The following is a 20,134-nucleotide window of genomic DNA, read 5'->3' on the forward strand; positions in this document are numbered from 1 at the left end:
GTCCTAGCCCCAGTGTCCTCACGGTTGGGGGTACCTTAGTGTGTGCATACCACCGGAGGATCACTGTCCTTTGGTCCTGACGAAAGCTGAGCGACTTGGGCTCACCAATAGCAGAAACATGTCGACCATTTTTTTCACCCAGTGGACTAGGTGTCTTTAATTATAGATACCTTCTCTGAGTTTCCACTTAGCATTGTTTTTACTAGTGCTAGTTGGACCTTGAATAAAATAGTTTACTGTCACAACTACGCACTTTTTAATCTGCACTCACATAGCACTTTTTGTTTTTTTTCTCGTTTGCACCCTCAACACTCACAAACAACAAGCTCCACTGCAAAACAGGCGTTGTAGCAAACTGGAAAGACGCTAGGTCTTTCCAGTGGGAACCCAGTGATGAAGCATGTCACCACTAGGTGGTGAGTGAGGGTTCTTACAAAACCTTTCTTTGGTTCTCCTTCACCTTCTGTCTACTCCTTTTATCCCACCTTAATTTCCTTTTAAGTGTGGTTTGTTCTATCACTCTCCAGTTGTTTTTGTAGTCATTTCTTGGGGGTACGAGAGTGACCTGCTATACCCTTACTCTCTCTTTGTTTAGTAGTAAGGAGAATCAAGATATACCGCCTTCTGGCCTATGTACGTGAATGACAGTTTTTAAACGAGATGGAACAGAACCATTAACCCTGGTTACACAGGTACAAGTGATCCATTCTCTATTGATATTTTTCCGATACAAACACCTCCAGATCCAAAAAGTTCACTGAGGTAGAACTGATTTCTACAATAAATTCAAGATTGGCCTGTGGTCTATGTAGATAGATAAATATTCTGTGAGGCTTCCCTGGGATGATAATATTGGCCAACCTGGCAGATGTTGTTTGTCTTTATGGTTTTTTGGTAAGTGATAAAAAGTGGCAATTATTGGATTCAAGCACTGGTGGTACATGTATTCATCTATTTCTAGTATGTTTCTCTCATGCCATTTCCTTATCAGTTGATGGAAATCTGTGATTTTCTGATGATATTCCTTCTTGGTGGCCTTTTCATAGTTTATCCCATCCGAGAGTTGGCGCAATGCTTCCTGATTGTAATCCTTACAAGTGTGTAACACAATAATACCTGCTTTTATCTGAGGGTTTATACACAATGGATATTTCCATATTGAGACTTTCCCGTGCTTTGTGTTAATCCTCAGTGAAGTTATTCTTTTTCTCTTTCTTTTACTTAGAGGTGACGTATTTGTAACTCAGTCGCAGTAGATCCTTAATTACCACCTTTGCAAAGACGTCAATAGCATCTAGTGGCATTTGGGGTACGAATGTGGATGCAGGTTTAAACAGAGTATCACTGCTACTCTGATCTATTCCTGAAATCCCAATAGGACCTGATGCAGTTGAGGCAGGTTCCTCTGATTGCTTTCCCACTGATCTCAGATCCTCTACGATGCACATGGTTTCAAGATCCTCTCCAGTTAGGATATCTGTAACCAGTGGTTGCCTCCCAGATTTCTTTGGACTGTACATTGCTGTTCTTAATTAAAAAATATTTGTGAAGTTTTATCTTGCAAGTGAACTTGAATACATCAATCCGTGGTTGTGTGTATTCCAACTTCCTTTGCAGGGCAAAAGGATAGAACAAGTTTTAGAACAGACTCCTCTCATTCTGATAGGACCTTGGGCATCAGGTTTATAATAGTCATATTTTCTTCTATTACTTTTGTTTGTTGAATTTCTTGCTCCTGGTCGCAGGCAGTGATCTGTTGTTGCTTTTTCCGCCACTCCCCCCTCTTCTTGTCTGTCTGCAACTCTTGGATATGGCGGTCTGCCTTTGTTGCCCCTTTGCCAAGATTGTCGGATCAAACAAAACTCCTTGTGAAAAGGAGTCTTGTGTCCAGAGAACCCGGGTAGATTTCCACTTTCTTCATCTGACTGCTCGTTGTCTGTAATATCAGACTCTGAAGTCTCCACTTGTGTGGTACTTGGAGGAACTTTCTTCCTCTGAAGTTCCCTTCTTGGTGCATGACATTTCTTGGCGAAAGTCAGGACTCTTCCTTGTGCTTAGCCTTTTTCATCTCACTCAAACTTCTCTTGTTTTCTCTGTTTTATTTCTTGTTCGTAGTTTCTTGGGAGTTTTTTCATCAATTCCTTTAGTTCCTCCTGTTTACCCTTATTCTCATCCTTTGCAATCTCACTTTAAAGATACTGGATGTCCTTGCAAGCTTTGTGTCTGTCACTCCAAGCAAATGTCACCAATATATTCCACTTGCCCTGACAAGAATGTGCTGTGTGTTCTGCTCATTCCTCAAAAAGTAGTGGGTCAGGGATTTCATAGGCGGGGATTGTGTATATTCTAAGTCCCCTACCAAACCGATTGGCATCTATAGAGCTCTGCAAAGATGTTGCCTCCCACCATTTATGTATCTCATGTTCATATATTCTTTCAAGGCCTGTGAATTTAGAGGGTAAGTTTAAAGTGACTTGTGCTACTTTACTGTTATTCTCCAAGCCTGTTATAGGGCGTTTCTTAAATATGTCTAGTGCTGCTTCTCGGCGCTCTGATTCGCTGAACATCACCCATGAGATAAAAGTAGTACCTCAGCTTAACAATACTGCTGCAATACCCCCTCTACCTGCTGCTATTCAAAGTTAATGTGTTGGTCAATGTCCATGGACTGCTTACCGTCTAAGTGTAAGCTGTTCTCCACGTGCCTTTCCCATGGAATTCAAACTTGTTCTGACCGATAATGTAACTTCCATAGTGAGGAAGGACATCGGATTGACCAAAAATGCAATGATGAACTTACTCTCTCTGGAGCGGGAGGAGGTAGAGTTGGTAAAACCAACCGTCAGAACGAATATTGCCCTAATTAGCTCCCCAGGCCCTGAACCTTACCTCACCATAGTTAATCACCCCTTTCATCGGCACCTTCTAACAAGATTTCGTTTTAATTTGATTCATTCCTCTCTAGGCTGTTTTAAAAATTGGTGCCGCCCAGAGTGGGCAGATCCTTGTCAATGTGATTATTTCTCGAAACAGGACACCCTACATTTTATTATGTTCTGTGAACATTATCGAGAAATCAGAAATACATTTTTGCTCCCAATTCTGAGGGAGGTGGGTTTTATACAGGTTAGGCCAGCCCTTTTGTATTTACAACAATTAAATACCCCACAAATAAAATTCCATGTTGCCAGTTTTCTAGTTGCTGCTATTAGGATAAGGAATAAGATTGCCAAGGTCACACCTATCCCTGTCGATATCCTATGAATTAGATTGTCTGTCTTTTTATTCCTTGATTTTAATATTGGACAAAAGTCCCTGTAATTTTTATCATATTTTTAGACATATTTATATTGTATAATATTTACACTGACATAATGAACTTTTTTGTCTATGATGTTTTTTCTGTGTAATTAATTGTTGTATTGTACTATGTCTTTTTATGATATTAATTTATCGAATAAAGTATTTGACTGACTGACTGACTGATAATGTAACTCCTTTGAACCTGAGGAAATCCTCTAGCGGTGGTGCACGGGAACAAAAACCGAAGCTCCTTTTGACACCATGGTCCATGCACTCAAGAACGGGAGCTTCTTAGCCCATGGGTGTGCCCATGCTCAAAATAAACGCTCCGTGATTAGGTGCCCAATGCGCACAAACCGATGCACTCAAGGAGGTGAGTTTGTAAAGGATTTTTATTGAAGTCCGCAGCAAATAGATGCATTTCGGCAGTCACCTTCGTCACAATCAGGCGCGCTGGAAACGGTCACTATTTGACATCTTACAGTGATAACAGAAATAGGACTCATTCAAAGAAACTGTCAGCACCATCTTGGTGTGGTAGTCAATACTGTGAGACTGACCCGTTTTCACCATCATTAGTGTAAAAATATTCATATAAAATTATCAATATAGTTCATTAATACAATTCATATTGCAACTGTAATCCATTACCAGATACAAATATTTGTGGTAGCAGTGAATATTCTACATAATTCTGCCCTGAATGGGACATAAACCTGGAAGAGGGATTTCACCTCTTAGACAGCTGCGTCGTATTTGCGTGATCTTATTCTAGCAGTGCTCCTATGTTTATACATAATATTATGAACAGTGCCATAACCAATTAGCAGTGTCATTCTGATAATTTCTTTATCTTCTTTTCCATCTTTTCCTTTAACCTTCCTTTTCCTTTTACAATCGGTACTGTTAGTCATGTGCACTCCGATCAAGAATCAGAAGAGGCTCCTTAAGTTAAAATCTTTTCCTTAGGAACTGACTACCACCTGTAAGGTGTGTACGGTAGACGCAGATGGATTTAGACAAGTTTGGTGGAAAGAAAAGCCCATCCAGGGCACAATTGTGGTGGTTATTATCAGAATGACACAACTCAGTTGCTGCATAAGTAGTTGCATCAACCTTCGAGAGGTTGCACCACTGCAGTCTCGGTTTCAGCCTGTAAATGCACAAAGTTTCATTCAATGACCAGAAAGACAGCAGGCATGCCAGGTAGTGAGATTTAATTATTTTATTTTCCAAGTTGAACGCACTGATGTGTTTCTGTCGAAAACTTGTTCAAGGCTAGCATTTGCACTTTGAAAAAGGCTTTTGCTGAAACGTGTCTGTGAGTTTACCTTGGTAAATAAAATAATTTGATCTCACTACCTGGAGTGCCCGCCGTCTTTCTAGTCGATTGACCAAAGCTTTGTGCATTTAAAAGGCATATGGGTGTGATAAAGCGGGCTGCAGAAAATATTTTATTCTGGCTTGTGGATTCAATTCCCCATAACATTAACTGATTAATTAATGCACTGTTTGCATGATTTGTTTTATTAATCCAACCTAGATTAAGTTTGCACCACACATGAACACGCAGGAAACTAATTTTATGTGCTTTGTTGCATTTGCAAGTCTGTTTTTGTAACACATTATTAATATTGTCCTGTTTGTTATGTCTGTCCTATTGTCTTTGTCACCATTAACATGCAGCTGATCATTCATGGCATGTGCTTATTTTTATGTGCTTACATGTAAGTCTTGTCTTATGTTGTGTTTGTCTGTCTGTGTATCATTTAATCATCTTTTTACTCTTTCAGAAACATAAAGCTGGATTACATGAAGAATGGTAGTTATTATATGTGTTGCTTTATTTGTTTGCTTTTGCTAAATGCCTTTTATTAGTGGGTTAATTAATAATTAGCAAGGGCTGGGTGGTACAGAAGGGTTTGTTTTACCTGAATTAATTATTCTTTTGTGTTTGTTTAAATAATAGTTTTCTGGAAGGTGACGCAGGCTGAAAGTGGCGCAGGGTCGCAAGCAAAAAGTGGCGCAGAAAATTGACGCCTTCTAAAAGAGGCCTACTGATGCTAAGCCACAGGAGAAAGTTATTTTGAAAAAAAAGATGACAAGCCTACAAACTTTTATTTTGAAAGCTTCAAAAAATGAACTGCTAAAGTCAACTCTGTGGAGTGGGTTTGGATGTGCCACGAAAGCTCAGAATGGTCTGGCTCAAGGCTAAAAGGAAGAGACGTGACAAGATTTTGTATTGCTTGAACATTTTTGCTACAAAATGTAGCGGACTATGGAACTGTTGCCAGGATTCTGTGCATGAACAATGACTTTGTGTAAAGCCTGGTCTCGTGGTGGAAGATGTCACAGTTTACTGTGGCGTGAGGTGGTTCAGCCAATGGAGAGCCAGAATTCAGCTGTTGGAATGTGAAAAATAGTTAGCTCAGCTTATTTTAGGGTATAAGAATAGGCGTTAGCTGCAAACTTTTGGCTTACGCTCTTGATTCCAGAAGGACGTGTTCTGCTGTCCGATGATTACACGTAAGAAATGTAACTTTTAAGACTTTGTTTTCAGGCGATGAGGGTAGAGACAGAAAGATAGTTAGGTTTTGGAAATGCTCTTCCTTTTCACTTATTTCTGCTAATGAATAATATTATCTTGAATTAAATCAAATCTCTTTATAAAATGCTGAATAAAACTTATATGACTTTTTCTAATGCTTGCTTAATAAAGTTCCAAACCTAAGTTTTCTTAAATATGTTTTAATAAACTTTTTTAAATGACAAGCTGGTCTTGTTTATTGTAGATAGTTTATTGCATAAAGTCATAAATAACATATGATCCATTCACCTCACTCACTATGTTTATGGGCCTGGTATTGATTGGTAAGTGTGATAGTGGATGTTTATGGGCCTGGTATTGATTGGTAAGTGTGATAGTGGATTGTGTCATCATTTATAAATAATTTTAGTTTCTAGGCTCCATCAGGTGGTTAAAGGGTTAAAGCATGTGTTGTAATGTTGTGCAACCCCTGGCCGCCCATGTTATGTTATCTGTTATGTGTATTTGTATTGTGCACAATTCACCCAGGAGTTAATCCTAGTTCTGCAAATTGTTAGGGCATCTCCTCCTTAAATACAAATACCAGCAACTCCAGAGTGGGTTTGGCTTTATTGTACTCTATCACAGAGGTGCAACCTGGGCAACTCTGGCAAAGAGAACTCTGGGTTTCATTGCTTGCCATACACCTTCTTGGTTGTTGGCTAAGAATGACTCTCTGAAAAAGATAAATAAAATAAACATTTAATAGAATGCTTGATAACCAAAGTATTCTATTACAACATTGTATCTGTCTCAGCGAGTAACCCTGAACTTGCAGTGTCTGTTGGCCTGGAGACCCCACAGGTCAAATTGATACAGGAATTAAAATGTACCTCACAAATAAAACTAACATTTGCACAACAATCACTACTGCAGGCTCGATGCAAGATTGCAACGCTCCAAGAATAATAAAGAACCCAGAGAAGCAATTTGGTTTACCACCTACCTTTATGTCTCTTACAGCTTTCTCATTCCAAACAAAAGTGTAAATCTTTAATGTGCTATAAAAGATGACAGTTGTTTACACATCTAGCTCCATGCTTTGTATCATATTTTAATTGCATTTGAGGTTGCGTATAACACCTGTAATCATCTGTGCCATACTGATAATAGGAAAGCAAGAAAATATGAAATCCACAATCAGTGTTGTTTTACAGCTAACCATATAATCCCTAATAGATAAAACACAAAAGGTTGTCTATCAGCTCTATAAATACACAGCTGACAAAATATGCAAATCAAGTGCAGTATTTAATAATGAAGTTGCTTGAAAGCATTTGTGAATGCAAGAGGGCAAGAAGCAATATGAAATGGCAAAAAAGGGGATACGGTGAACATTTTAATTACTAAACCTGGGTATTAGATTATTGCATGGTGAGGAAAAAACATGCACTCCCACAATCAATGCATGTGAAAACTGGATGACTTTGTGACTGTGCTTTTTGGGCAATGGCTCTGTTCAAAAGGGTCTCAGAGGACGTAGTCCCTCATTAAGAGTGGCTAGTAACTAGAGTTGTATGTCAGGTCACAAATCTGGACACACATATAAATATTGACTGTGGAATATCGACTAACACTACATCTTAAAGCAAAAGGTGTATGGTTAAATATATTTACTATTCTTAACCCTACAGCAACACACCTCAAAAAAAAGATATATATATATATGTATATATATATATATATATATATATATATATATATATATATATATATATATATACGTATTTTATCCTCACTTGTGCAATGTATTTATTTGGTTTTAGCGTAATGGTCTGTCATTTATGTATTTATACATTTTAATAATGAACAGCAAAATAACTATGCATTACCATGAATGTATTACGCTTAACGCATTTATGCAATGACTTATATAATGTTTTCACTATATCTATCACGCAACAGGCACTCTTGCACTTTAAAAATGGGTGGCCAGCCCCCATGACGATGTCATGTGATCAAGGCTTTTGGTAGCCGAAACTCGTCATGGCTGACTGGTGTTGGGCAATAAAATAATCTACACCAAAGATCGGGTCTCACTCCATCCTTTGGTTTGGCTGAGTATGCTGAGTTTTGGACGACAACATACCGAAAAAAAATATATATTTTATTTGTGGGATTCCATCCTTTTTATCTCTGTGATGTGACGGGGGGGTTTGATTGTTTACACCGCCATTCTTTTCTCACTTGAGAACGACAGAGGGCTTAATTTATTTGTCATGAATTTGTTTTTTCATGGTATAAATTGTTGCACTTGGCCTGGTTGAGCACTATGCTCTAATTGACATTCCAATACTTGTAATCACTGGATATTTGTTTTGGATTTTTCATCACATTAAATTGATTGCCTGTTTACATTATTATTTTACCCTTGCGACCTGTTTCTTTAGGCGCTTGGGCTTTTAATCACAATTTAACTCACTGCCTACTCCTGACGCGTCATGTGACCAAGCTCCGTCCGCGGAGCGAAACGCGTCAAGGAGGGCACTTCCTCTTGCACTGTCTGATAAATAAATGCACTGCTGACATCGAATCCTTGTGCTGGCTGATAATTTATCTTAATGGATTGGAGTTGATGCTTTGGAGGTCTGCGCCCGCCTGAACTGCATCCAGAGCAGTTGGGAGCCTGTTTTCTATTCATACACCGGGAGTGGATTGCTTCCGGCTTTCGTGGACCCGCCCATTGTTTGGAGGCACGGCGTTCGTCAATCCGACTACGCTATCGGCGTTTGGGACTTATACTGGTTCAGTATTCTTGCCGTGCCCCCCGCAACTCAACAGACTGAGGCAGTTATTGGCGTGCTATCGGTAACCGGACCCGGCAAGGAGCTTCGCAGCCAGGGAGGTCGGCTGACTTTCCTCGGTGTTTGGAGGCGGAAGCCGGTAGGGCACCGGAGGTGCGCTTGTTTGCCTTTTGTATTTCTTCGAGTTTAGCGGGTTTTTGGGCTTGTTTTCCTCTAACTAAAGCCAGCCAGCAGTGAAGCGGTTGATTGTAAAACCGCTGTTAACCTTCGCAGAACATGTTTTCCAATGAGGCGCTAAGGAGTAGGGAGACGGCAGCGGAGGCTGTATATGGGAACCTGCCAGCTACTTCAGCAGAAACTACTCAAGACAATCGTACTACCGGCACCAACAGCAGTACGAAGGACCTTTTAAAAACTCTACAGAAGCTACTTCGAAGTGAGTTATCGAAGTGGTGGGAGAAAAAATCTTTGGAAAAGTATATAGAGGCTAATCGTTTTTCCCCGGGGCTTACGGATGATGATTGTTCCCACCTATGAAAACCCGGACCCCAAAATGTTACAGGAATGGGCTGAAAACAACTTACAATCATCAAGAAACATGCTACAGATTCTAATAAAATATGCCCATACTGATAGGGAAGCGCTATTGATTGAAATCGATAAAATAAATGCTCTGTTGGAGGCAACAGGTGAAACTGATTTGATAGTAACACCAGAAAGGAAATTGATCAACGCTTGGCAAAATTGGAACAAACTATTCAGGAACGCAAAATACATAAGTTTGCTAGAGACAAGCAGGATTATGCTACAGGACGCATTTTTACATTCTCCCGTAAGTATGATTCTTACAAAAGAAAGGCAATGTCTCTTCAACACAAACCAAGTGCTTCCTCTAGTTCCAATGTACAGACCAACGCTGCTGGCGTAACTAACGATGACAACCTATCAGTAGCCTCCTTCACAGGCTCTGAGGACAGTAAACCTTCTGCAGATGCAGGGTCCTCTGATCTGACAACTTTCTCAGTAGTCGATGAACTAAATTTTGTAAGCGAGGACCGGAGGTATTCTCTGCGCTCACGGAACAATCCTCCACAAGCAGGCAAACCAGCAGCCAAAAACGTCAGCGCAGGAAACGAGCTGCCAAAAAGAGGTGGAGGGAGGGGCAGAACACGCAGAAATTGGAACAAATAACTCAGATCCAAGACAACACAGTAATCAATTTGACTGACTTTATACTGTCCAAAGCGGAAGAGCAACTTCTGTCCCTAGGCTTGTCCTATTGCCCACCGAATAACTTTTCCTATGTCCAGGCACGGATTGATGTGTTTAAATTTATTAGGAAGATCAAACTACAAAAATACTTCCTACTACATCCTGAAAATCCAAATAAGGACATAGGACAGATCACTCCATCAACGGAAGAAACTCTTTCAGTAAGGAATCTGCAGGGGTTACAAACCCTTATCTCCTTAGCAAATGAAGACAGTTCACAGAATGAACACACAGTCAGCCAGATTGTTACAGTTAATCGTTCACCATCTACAGCCTTTCGGGGAAAGTCTACGTTCATTCCATTAATGCCTAAAGATGCTGTTGATGTCTTCAGTGACAGAGTCATTTCAGAACTTAAGACTTTGAATAGGACGTTACTGGGAAAGAAAAAACAATGTGACTTTAACAACATGCAATATACCAAACTTGTCAAAAAGATTCAAGGTAACAACCAGATAGTTGTGAAGAGTGCTGACAAAGGGGGGAATACTGTTCTTTGGGCAAAAAGTGATTATGTCACAGAGGCAGCCCGCCAACTCAATGATCCCCTTTGTTATTCCAAAACCACCAAATTTACAATGCTGAACAGTCATGATAAAACCAGGAAAGATATCAATGCCTGGTTCAGGCGTGGTTTATTGACTAAAGAGGAATCTAAGTTCTTGAATGTATTGCACTCTATCACACCTATGTTTTATTTGTTACCCAAAATCCACAAGTGCACCACCCCAGTCCCAGGTCGTCCTATCATTTCAGCACAGGGCAGCATGAACGAGAATATTTCAACATATGTTGATTTTTTTCTTCAGCCTCATATGATTTCTCTCCCTTCCTTTCTTAAAGATACCACTGATTTTTTGGGGAAGATTAATTGCATCACTTGGGGTCCTGATTTATGTTTCCTGGTGATGGTTATTGAAGCACTTTATACCAGTATCAACCATCTCCAGGGTTTGGAAGCTGTTCAGTTCTTTCTTGATTCTCGGGAGGCAACTATGCGGGACCACAATCTCATGTTATTGGACATGATACGTATTTGCCTCTTCAATAACTATTTCCAGTTTGGCAGGGACTTTTACCATCAGGAGCGCGGGGTGGCAATGGGTTCATGCTTCTCCCCCAGCTATTCATGCTTGCATGTTGGCTGGTGGGAGAGGCATGTTCTTGGCGTCACTCACGCTCATTGGCTCCCCCACCTATTAGCCTACTGGAGATTCATAGACAATATTTTTATCGTCTGGAAAGGATCTCAAGCTCTGGCAGCTGACTTTGTCAATGAAATCAATGTGAATGATAGGAACCTTAAGTTCACTGCCACCATCTCAGCCACTTCTGCTGAATTTTTGGATGTTTTGATTTACATTGACAATAATACCATACAGTCCAAACTTTTCAGGAAAAGCACTGCGGGCAATTCCATCTTGCATGCCCACAGTGCCCACCCCCTCATACTATCAATAGCATACCTCTGGGGGAATTCATCAGAATTAAACGCATATGTAGCGATCCAGATGTCACTCAACAATGTCTAGCAGAATCTAGAGATAGGTTTCTCCGAAGGGGCTACAAAAGAGCTGTACTAGATCGAGCTCTCAGCAAGGTATCAGCACGCTCACGCGAGACATTGCTGACCCCTAAGATCAAACTAGACACTGATGTGACCAGTGGGACAACAGCAAGATTTATCACTACATATTGCGCTCAAAGTTTCAGACTTAGCCAAATCATTAGATCTGAATGGCCGATTGTATTGATAGATGTAATCCTAGCTACTTTTTTGCCCAAATCTCCGGCTATTACTGAGAGCTCCCTCCATGAAAGATTCCCTAGATCGCATACAGCCAGAACTTCAATCTAAAACCACTTGGCTCAACAAACCGGGCTTTTACAGATGTACCTCGTGCCGTGCTTGCACTTTTGCAGTCAATGGTACCTATTATACATCTGCATTTAGTGACCGTGTTATACCAATCAGGGAACATCTAACATGTCGCAGTGATTTTGTGGTTTACAAATTGACCTGCACTTGTTCCTTATCATACATTGGGAGTACCAAGTTGCAAGCACACCAACGTATTCTGCAACATATACGGGCTATAGTTAACTCGGATATGAACTACCCTGTCGCGCGTCATTTTAAATCAGTGCACAACAAAAAATTGAAAGACCTTAAATACACTTTGTTGTGCTCTGTGGCTAATCCTGGCAGAGGTGGTGATCGAGAAAAACTTCTCCGTCAAAGAGAAGCTTTTTTCATTATTTTGCTCGATACCAGATCCCCCAATGGCCTTAATGCTTTTGATGAATTACATCATTACCTATGAAACTAGTGTTTTTTTCCAGAGTCATTACCATAATGAATTTTGTCATCCATATTTGTGGGTTTCTTTTGTTAAATGTTGGATGGCTTTTATGATCTGTACCTTCTGATTGATGAATTTAAAATATGAAGAAGTGTTGATGAATCATAACGAACTTGAGTCTTTGAAATCATGAATAGCTCATATGCAAATTTGATGAATTTACAGCTTGCATATACTTGTAACATCTTAAGTTTCTTTGGTAGTTTCCTTTAGGAGAGTTCTCTGCTGCTATGCTGATTCCATGTATTGTACAGCTGAATTTTTGGTCTAATAATCTGTATTTGTATATATCAGCAATCTTGTGATGACCACTCTACTACCAGGCCACTTTATTATAAGGGGAATCTCATTGTGCACTGGCATTTGATCTTTTTCCTTTATTTGTGGGATTCCATCCTTTTTATCTCTATGATGTGACGGGGGGTTTGATTGTTTACACCGCCATTCTTTTCTCACTTGAGAACAACAGAGGGTTTAATTTATTTGTCATGAATTTGTTTTTTCATGGTATAAATTGTTGCACTTGGCCTGGTTGAGCACTATGCTCTAATTGACATTCCAATACTTGTAATCACTGGATATTTGTTATGGATTTTTCATCACATTAAATTGATTGCCTGTTTACATTGTTATTTTACCCTTGCGACCTGTTTCTTTAGGCGCTTGGGCTTTTAATCACAATTTAACTCACCGCCTACTCCTGACGCGTCATGTGACCACGCGCCGTCCGCGGAGCGAAACGCGTCAAGGAGGGCACTTGCTCTTGCACTGTCTGCTAAATAAATGCACTGCTGACATCGAATCCTTGCGCTGGCTGATAATTTATCTTAATGGATTGGAGTTGATGCTTTGGAGGTCTGCGCCCGCCTGAACTGCATCCAGAGCAGTTGGGAGCCTGTTTTATATATATATATATATATATATATATATATATATATATATATATATATATATATATATATATATATATATATATATATATATATATATAGATAGATAGATATATATATATATATATATATATATATATATATATATATATATATATATATATATATATATATATATATATATGTATATATATATATATATATACATATATATATATACAGTCCAAAGCAGCGTTCCAAGCGTGCACTCAGGTACAAAAATGATCCACACTTACACTGCAACTCTGTCCAAAAGGTAGGGTTTATTCACGTCATAAGCCCTACGTGACGCGTTTCGCACTCCATAAATATATATATCTCATTAGGGGTTATCCCCGAGGAGAAGTTTTCCTTCGAGCACTCCCTGGTTAGTTTGAATAATATTTCAGCAACATCTCATATTTCAAAGATTTATTTACAGCCAGCCAGCAGCATTTTCCTGACGCATTTCAGTCTCCCCAGAGTCACCAGTACGTAGTTATAGTTAGGACTAATGTTACCATGGGAGAATCACAACATTCTATTCCCAATAACTTTGGCGCCGATTGACAAATCTTCACGAAATTTAAAAAACTTATGGCCCACTCCCGTACCCTCCTATCTTAAAAGTTTTGGGGTGATTCGGCAAGCAGGCCCCGAGAAAAAAGGGGGTCCCAAAACATGTTTTCCCCATGCAATTTTCCATAGGAAACTTTAGACACGGCTACAGCCCGAACTGCTGAATGGAATTACAACTAATTTGGCAAAAAGGTAGCCCTTGGTTCAGAAAGAGCCCTTTTTGTTAAATGGTGTAAATCCGTTCAGTAGTTGCTGAGAAGATCAAAATTTAAAAAAATTATATATCTAGAGGCGTGCAGGATCCGCGCACCCTGCAGATTAGGATCCACGCAACCTGCCGATCACGAGCTGCATTCTAATTGGCTGTGAACACTCCATACCAGGAACTGTTGACAGCCATATTGTGCCTTGGTAGAAGCGAGGCACAAGAAAACAGTAAAATTAAGTCAGAAAACAAGAATAGGGGGTAGGGTTGAAACACCCTGACCCCCTTGGCCTGCTTAGGGGGTCATACAAGGACCTCCAGGGTTAAAAAAACAAAACACTATGATGCGCGCTGGGTGCGTGGATCCAGCCGCGAAAATGAAAAAAAACAAAGCTGGTTTCCGGTGCTTCGTTTAAATAAAGCCCCAGGGTGGGCGAGGTCCCGGGGGAAGAAAAGCAAAAGTGTAGGGGGGCCCCAATCCCCCCACACTGCCCAGGGGACCTCCAACCCCGGGGCTTTGCAGTATGATTTGCAGGGGGCACACAGCTCCCCCCGCAGCATCACGGACTGCCACCCCCTGGGCTTTTATTTTTTACATAGGGGGCATTCAAGGTCCCGCAAGCCCCGAGGACCACCACCCCGGGCCTTTAATTAATATATTTGTGGGGGCACACGGCCCACCCGCTGCCCCGGGGACCGCCAACCCCCAGGACTTTTATGTTGTAAAATGATACCTGTGGGGGGGCTCGAGCCCCCCACACGCCCCGAGGACCGCCACCTCCCCGAGGCTGTAAATATTAAAATTGGGGGGTCCGTGATGGACCCCCAAGCCCCGGGGACCACCACCCTCCCGGGGGCTTTGTAAATGTTGGGAGGGGGGCCATGCGGCCCCCCTCCTGGAGCCCTTGATGGCCCTGGCGACCACCACCCCCAGGGCTGGCTCATGCAGTGTCACGGGGTGCCCACCCTGGGACATGGCAGTTTGCAATGGCAGGGCAGGAGCCCGTGGTTCCCGCCCTGTTATAGCAAACTGGGTTTGGTTTTTGGAAGAGAGAGCAGGGAAACCTGCTCTCTCTTCCAAAAACCAAAAACTAAAGCTGATTGCTTTTCCACAAGGGGATCTGCATGTTAGCAGCTCCCCATATGGAAAAGCAATGCTGGCTCCCGGAGGATGCGGGGAGCCAGTGGGACTGTGGGGGCATTGGGGCTCCCCCCACCGTCCCCATCGTTGTATATAGGCCCTGGGGGATGGGGTCCATGGGGAAAATAGAAATATGATGTTAGGAGACAGGTTTTTTTTATGGAAAAATTTGGAGTCGCGACTCCAGCGCAGCGCTCAGCATGGCCCCCTGGTGTGAAAGCGCTGGGTGCGTGACTCCCACGCTGCCCCCTGGTGTGAACGCTCTGGGTGCTCAACTCCAAAATGCACTGGGTGCGCAACTCCAAGCAAAAGAAAGTAATATTTTTAAAATATAAATCAAGCTTATATGTTTAGATCTTGGGTGGCTCTAAAAAGAGCCCTTGTGTTTTTTGGGAGATGTTATTACCTACAAGTAAGTACCTATGCAGATTCTAAAGTTGTTGGGAAAGACTCTGTTACCCTCATCTGTTAAATGTACACCATCTCTCCTGTAGATTAAGCATGGGCTGAAAATTTGTTCCACTCGCGGAATTTGCGGATTTTCCGCGATTTCGCGATCCGCAAATTTCACGAAATCGCGGTAAAATCCGCGAATCAGCGGGACGAATTTTCAGCCAAGCACTTACAGGGTTACAGCAGCAGGTGCAAAAGTTGAAGCTAATTTTTTGTAACCTTTTACAAAAGGGTTACAAAGAAATTAACTTCAACTTGGGCACCTGCTGCTGTAAGCCTGTAAGTGCTTCCTAGCGCCTCGTTGCCTACTTGCAACTATTCTCTGACCCTGCTCTGACCCTTGAAGCAGGGTCAGAGAATAGTTACAAGTAGGCAATGAGGCACCTGTCACGAAAATTAAACGTCACCAGGAAGCACTGACAGATATAAAAACAAGCATTTGAAATGCAATAGGTCTCGCATTAGGAAAGTTTGAGCTGTGGTCTTGTAAATGACAATTTTTTTTATTTATATGTTGGTTTTGAAAATAGCTAAATTAATAGCTTTGTCATTTACAATGCCAATAGTTATAACTTTCGCAAATGTGACACCTATAGCATTTGTAATGCAACATGTTTTGTATTTACGTGGCTTAGATGTATTGATATTACAAATTACAATGGCTTTCAATTTTTTTAAATAATTAATACTTAAATAAAAGTGATTTTAATTTATAATAGCAATAACTTAAACTTTTGTAAATAACTTTTGTGAAGATTATGTTCAGTGTATTTTATTGTGACAAAAATCCAAGAACAGAAATGAAATATTAACATCTTTTTGTGACATTTGTAATAAAGCTTGAAACATTGAGAGCACATATTTGAACCAGTTGTTGTTGAATGGTTGCGCAGATTGATGCTTGGGTGGCACTGAGTGGTGCTGTGGTGGTGCTGAGTGGTGCTGTGGTGATGCTGAGTGGTGCTGTGGTGGTGCTGAGTGATACTGGGATGGTGCTGAGTGATGCTGTGGGGGTGCTGAGTGATGCTGTGGTGGTGCTGAGTAATGCTGTGGGGGTGCTGAGTGGTGCTGTGGTGGTGCTGAGTGATAATGTGGTGGTGCTGAGTGATGCTGTGGTGGTGCTGAGTGGTGCTGTGGTTGTGCTGAGTGGTGCTGTGGTGGCGCTGAGTGATGCTGTGGGGGTGCTGAGTGGTGCTGTGGTGGTGCTGAGTGATGCTGTGGTGGTGCTGAGTGATGCTGTGGTGGTGATGAGTGGTGCTGTGGTGGTGCTGAGTGATAATGTGCTGGTGCTGAGTGATAATGTGGTGGTGCTGAGTGATGCTGGGGTAGCGCTGAGTGATGATGTGGTGATGCAGAGGGCAGAAAGGCACAAAAAGCAGTCTAACAAAGGGCAGAAGGGCAGAAAAACAAGGGAAAACGAGTCTAACAGAGGGCAGAAGGGCACAAAAAAACAGTCTAACAGAAGACAGAAGGGCAGAAAAACACGGGAAAAACGAGTCTAACAGAGTGCAGAAGGGCACAAAAAACGAGTCTAACAGGAGGCAGAAATGTACAAAAACGAGTCTTACAGAGGGCAGAAGGGCACAAAAAACGAGTTTAACAGAGGGCAGAAGGGCAGAAAAACAAGGGAATAACAGAGGGCAGAAGGGCACAAAAAACGAGTCTAACAGAGGGCAGAAGGGCAGAAAAACAAGGGAAAAATTAGTCTAACAGAGGGCAGAAGGGCACAAAAAATGAGTCTAACAGGGGGCAGAAGGGCAGAAAAACAAGCCAAAAACGAGTCTAACAGAGGGCAGAAGGGCACAAAAAATGAGTCTAACAGGGGGCAGAAGGAATCCTGCCCTGCATGTTTGTCCACGAATATGCCACTTTTTTGTGCAATACCTCTACTCAACTGGAGTACTTTCTACTGTCTAATCAGTAAGTGCTCCCTCGTTGGTTAAATGTATAGGGGCAGATTTACAATAACTGGCGCATCCCAAGGGATGCGCCAGTTATTGTGTGACGCAGCTCCGCCACCCATGGTGCGCCGCATTTACAATGCGGCGCACCATGTGGCAAAAACGTCACAGATGCGTAACGCATCTGTGCCGTAAAAGCACCGTATTGCTGGAGCTGCGTTGAAAGAGCGACACAGCTCCAGCAATGCTCTGGGGGCCCTATCTCCCCAATGCTGCGTCAAGCCTTGCGCCTGCTTCAAGCCGGCGCAGAGTTTTGACGCAGCATTGGCCTAAAAGTGACCTAGTGACATCTTGTATATTTCACTCAGACACTTTTAGGAGGCGTTCCTGCGCAGGAACGCCCTCCCCTGTGCCGGAACGCCTCCTGATGGCGCAGGGCTTTACAACGTGACGCATCTCTTAGATGCCTCACGTTGTTAATACCCAGCACCATGGTGCATCTTTTGTACTGCTGCTGCATCACAAAAGTGATGCAACTGCGGCGCAAAAGAGGCGCAAGCGGCTTGTAAATCTGCCCCATAGTGCTTTTACTACACTGAAGCTGCCTAAAGGGCCAGAAGATGTGTCTCCAGTGACCATGTGTGCCTGTGTTACAGGCACACATGGTCACTGAAGGCACATCTTCTGGCCCTTTACGCAGCTGCAGTGTAGTAAAATCACGATACATTTACCCAATGAGGGAGCACTTACTGGATTAGCCAGTAGAAAGTACTCCAGGGCAAATCGCAAAAAAATCTGTGATTTCGCGGGAAAATTTGCAAATTCGCAGATTTTTTTGCGATTTCACAGGGAAATCCGCGAATTCGCGTAACGCGAATTCACAAATTTCGCCCATTCTTACTGTAGATGCAATCCATATTAAAAAGCAGATTGTTGTTGTAAATGGACCCCAATGAAAAGTCTAGAAAATATCCCTGGAAAAGGTGATTCACTCACTCACACTCACTATTCTGGGTAATATTTATAATCACTGGTCACAAACTAATTTATACCGTTCACAGACTTTTTATTTAAAAACATATACATAAAAAAGAATTCATTACATATTTCATTTCATAATACATATAAAATCAAAAACATACAACTTTGTGCAAGAAATAAAAGCAATGTTAAAAAGTATTCATTAGTATACACAGGTAAAGTAGAGAAAAAGAATACACATTCTAAAGTGTCAACATAATCCTATCAAAGTTAATCAACACATTTATCTAAGGCAAAACATATTTCCTATGGTCAAAAACAAAACCCCTATGCAACAAAGACACCTATTTCTGTTACGGATTTTGAGATTCAAATGCCCTATCAATGTTTCAAATATATATCCTATATTACAATATGCCTGATATCAAGGATTTCCTGGGCTTGAATTCTAAAAAACAAGAAATGCGTCGACGCGTTTCGGTGTATCGCCCTTGGATATTGGCACACCTTCCTCAGGACAGTTTGAAATCTTTTGGTGTTAAAGGCATGTATCCTTCCTGTGTATGAAAAAGGATTAATCAATACATGGAAGTTGTTATGTTTCAATGTAGAGGTCATTTCCTTATCTAGAAACGGAGTACAATTCCTGAAAAAAGGATTCTATGTATGTATTTCGGACACATCTCTGTTTAACATTAAGGATATATGTTCATTCAACATTACACTCCATTTTATGATGTCACCCGAATGGTGACAAAGTTGCCTAATGAGATAGTTTGTGGCTTAATTTATTACAACCTCCGTTATATCCTAGTTGATGACCAGTTCTCTATGTATGCATTCAGTCCCTCCATTCACTCTGGGTATACTGACCTTAGAAATAAGGCACTTATTCTTTATTAATAGATAGATTATAGTCGTTTCCACATGATACTGGATATTAGACTTGATCTCTCGTAAAGAGTAAAATCTGATGGCAAAATACACAAAAAATTGTGTTATTGGTTTCAGAGTTTTCAATATTGCTCTGTATATACATGAGTCTCCATTCACATTCATGACTCAAAGAATGTAAAATATTTATTACCGTAGGGGGTATTCACTTGCCCTTACGTCTCGTTGGATTGTTCCCTGGCGTTGATGGCTCGGGATATCGCCCTCGGACTTGGGACTGTTGTCTTAACTGATTCTATGGATGAGGCCCCTATAGGTGGTAATACCAATATGTATATTGTAGTAGGGATATGGCATTTTATTATTAATTCCCTGTATTCTGGCATTCAGGCATGTACATACCTCAAAAATGTAAGGGGTATCCTCCTACCCGCGGTACGCTTTCCTTTGTTAGACTCCCATTCCTCTCAGGATGACGGTTAATGGGTATGTAGTAGCGCTAATTGATCTACATGGGAAGTAAATTACAGTTTGTAACCCGTTATTTTTATTACCTTTGGTTCATTCTTAGAATTGCTTGTATGCTGTGCGATGTTTTAGAGACATTCGCCCAATTTTAAGAGTTTAGCTTAAACGAATTTGTGTTAGGCATTTTTTACTCTATATTGTTAACTGTTAAACTGTTAAACGGATATTCGATTTCTCCACTCTTATCAAGAAACCGAAACTAGCGATATTTCCCTTTTGCATCTTATTTCTGCATCTCTTTTTAGTTAGTGTAAGCAGAACTAATTTCTTACTCT

This window comes from Lissotriton vulgaris, chromosome 11 (assembly GCF_964263255.1).
Source record: "Lissotriton vulgaris chromosome 11, aLisVul1.2, whole genome shotgun sequence".
In the NCBI taxonomy this organism is placed as follows: domain Eukaryota; kingdom Metazoa; phylum Chordata; class Amphibia; order Caudata; family Salamandridae; genus Lissotriton; species Lissotriton vulgaris.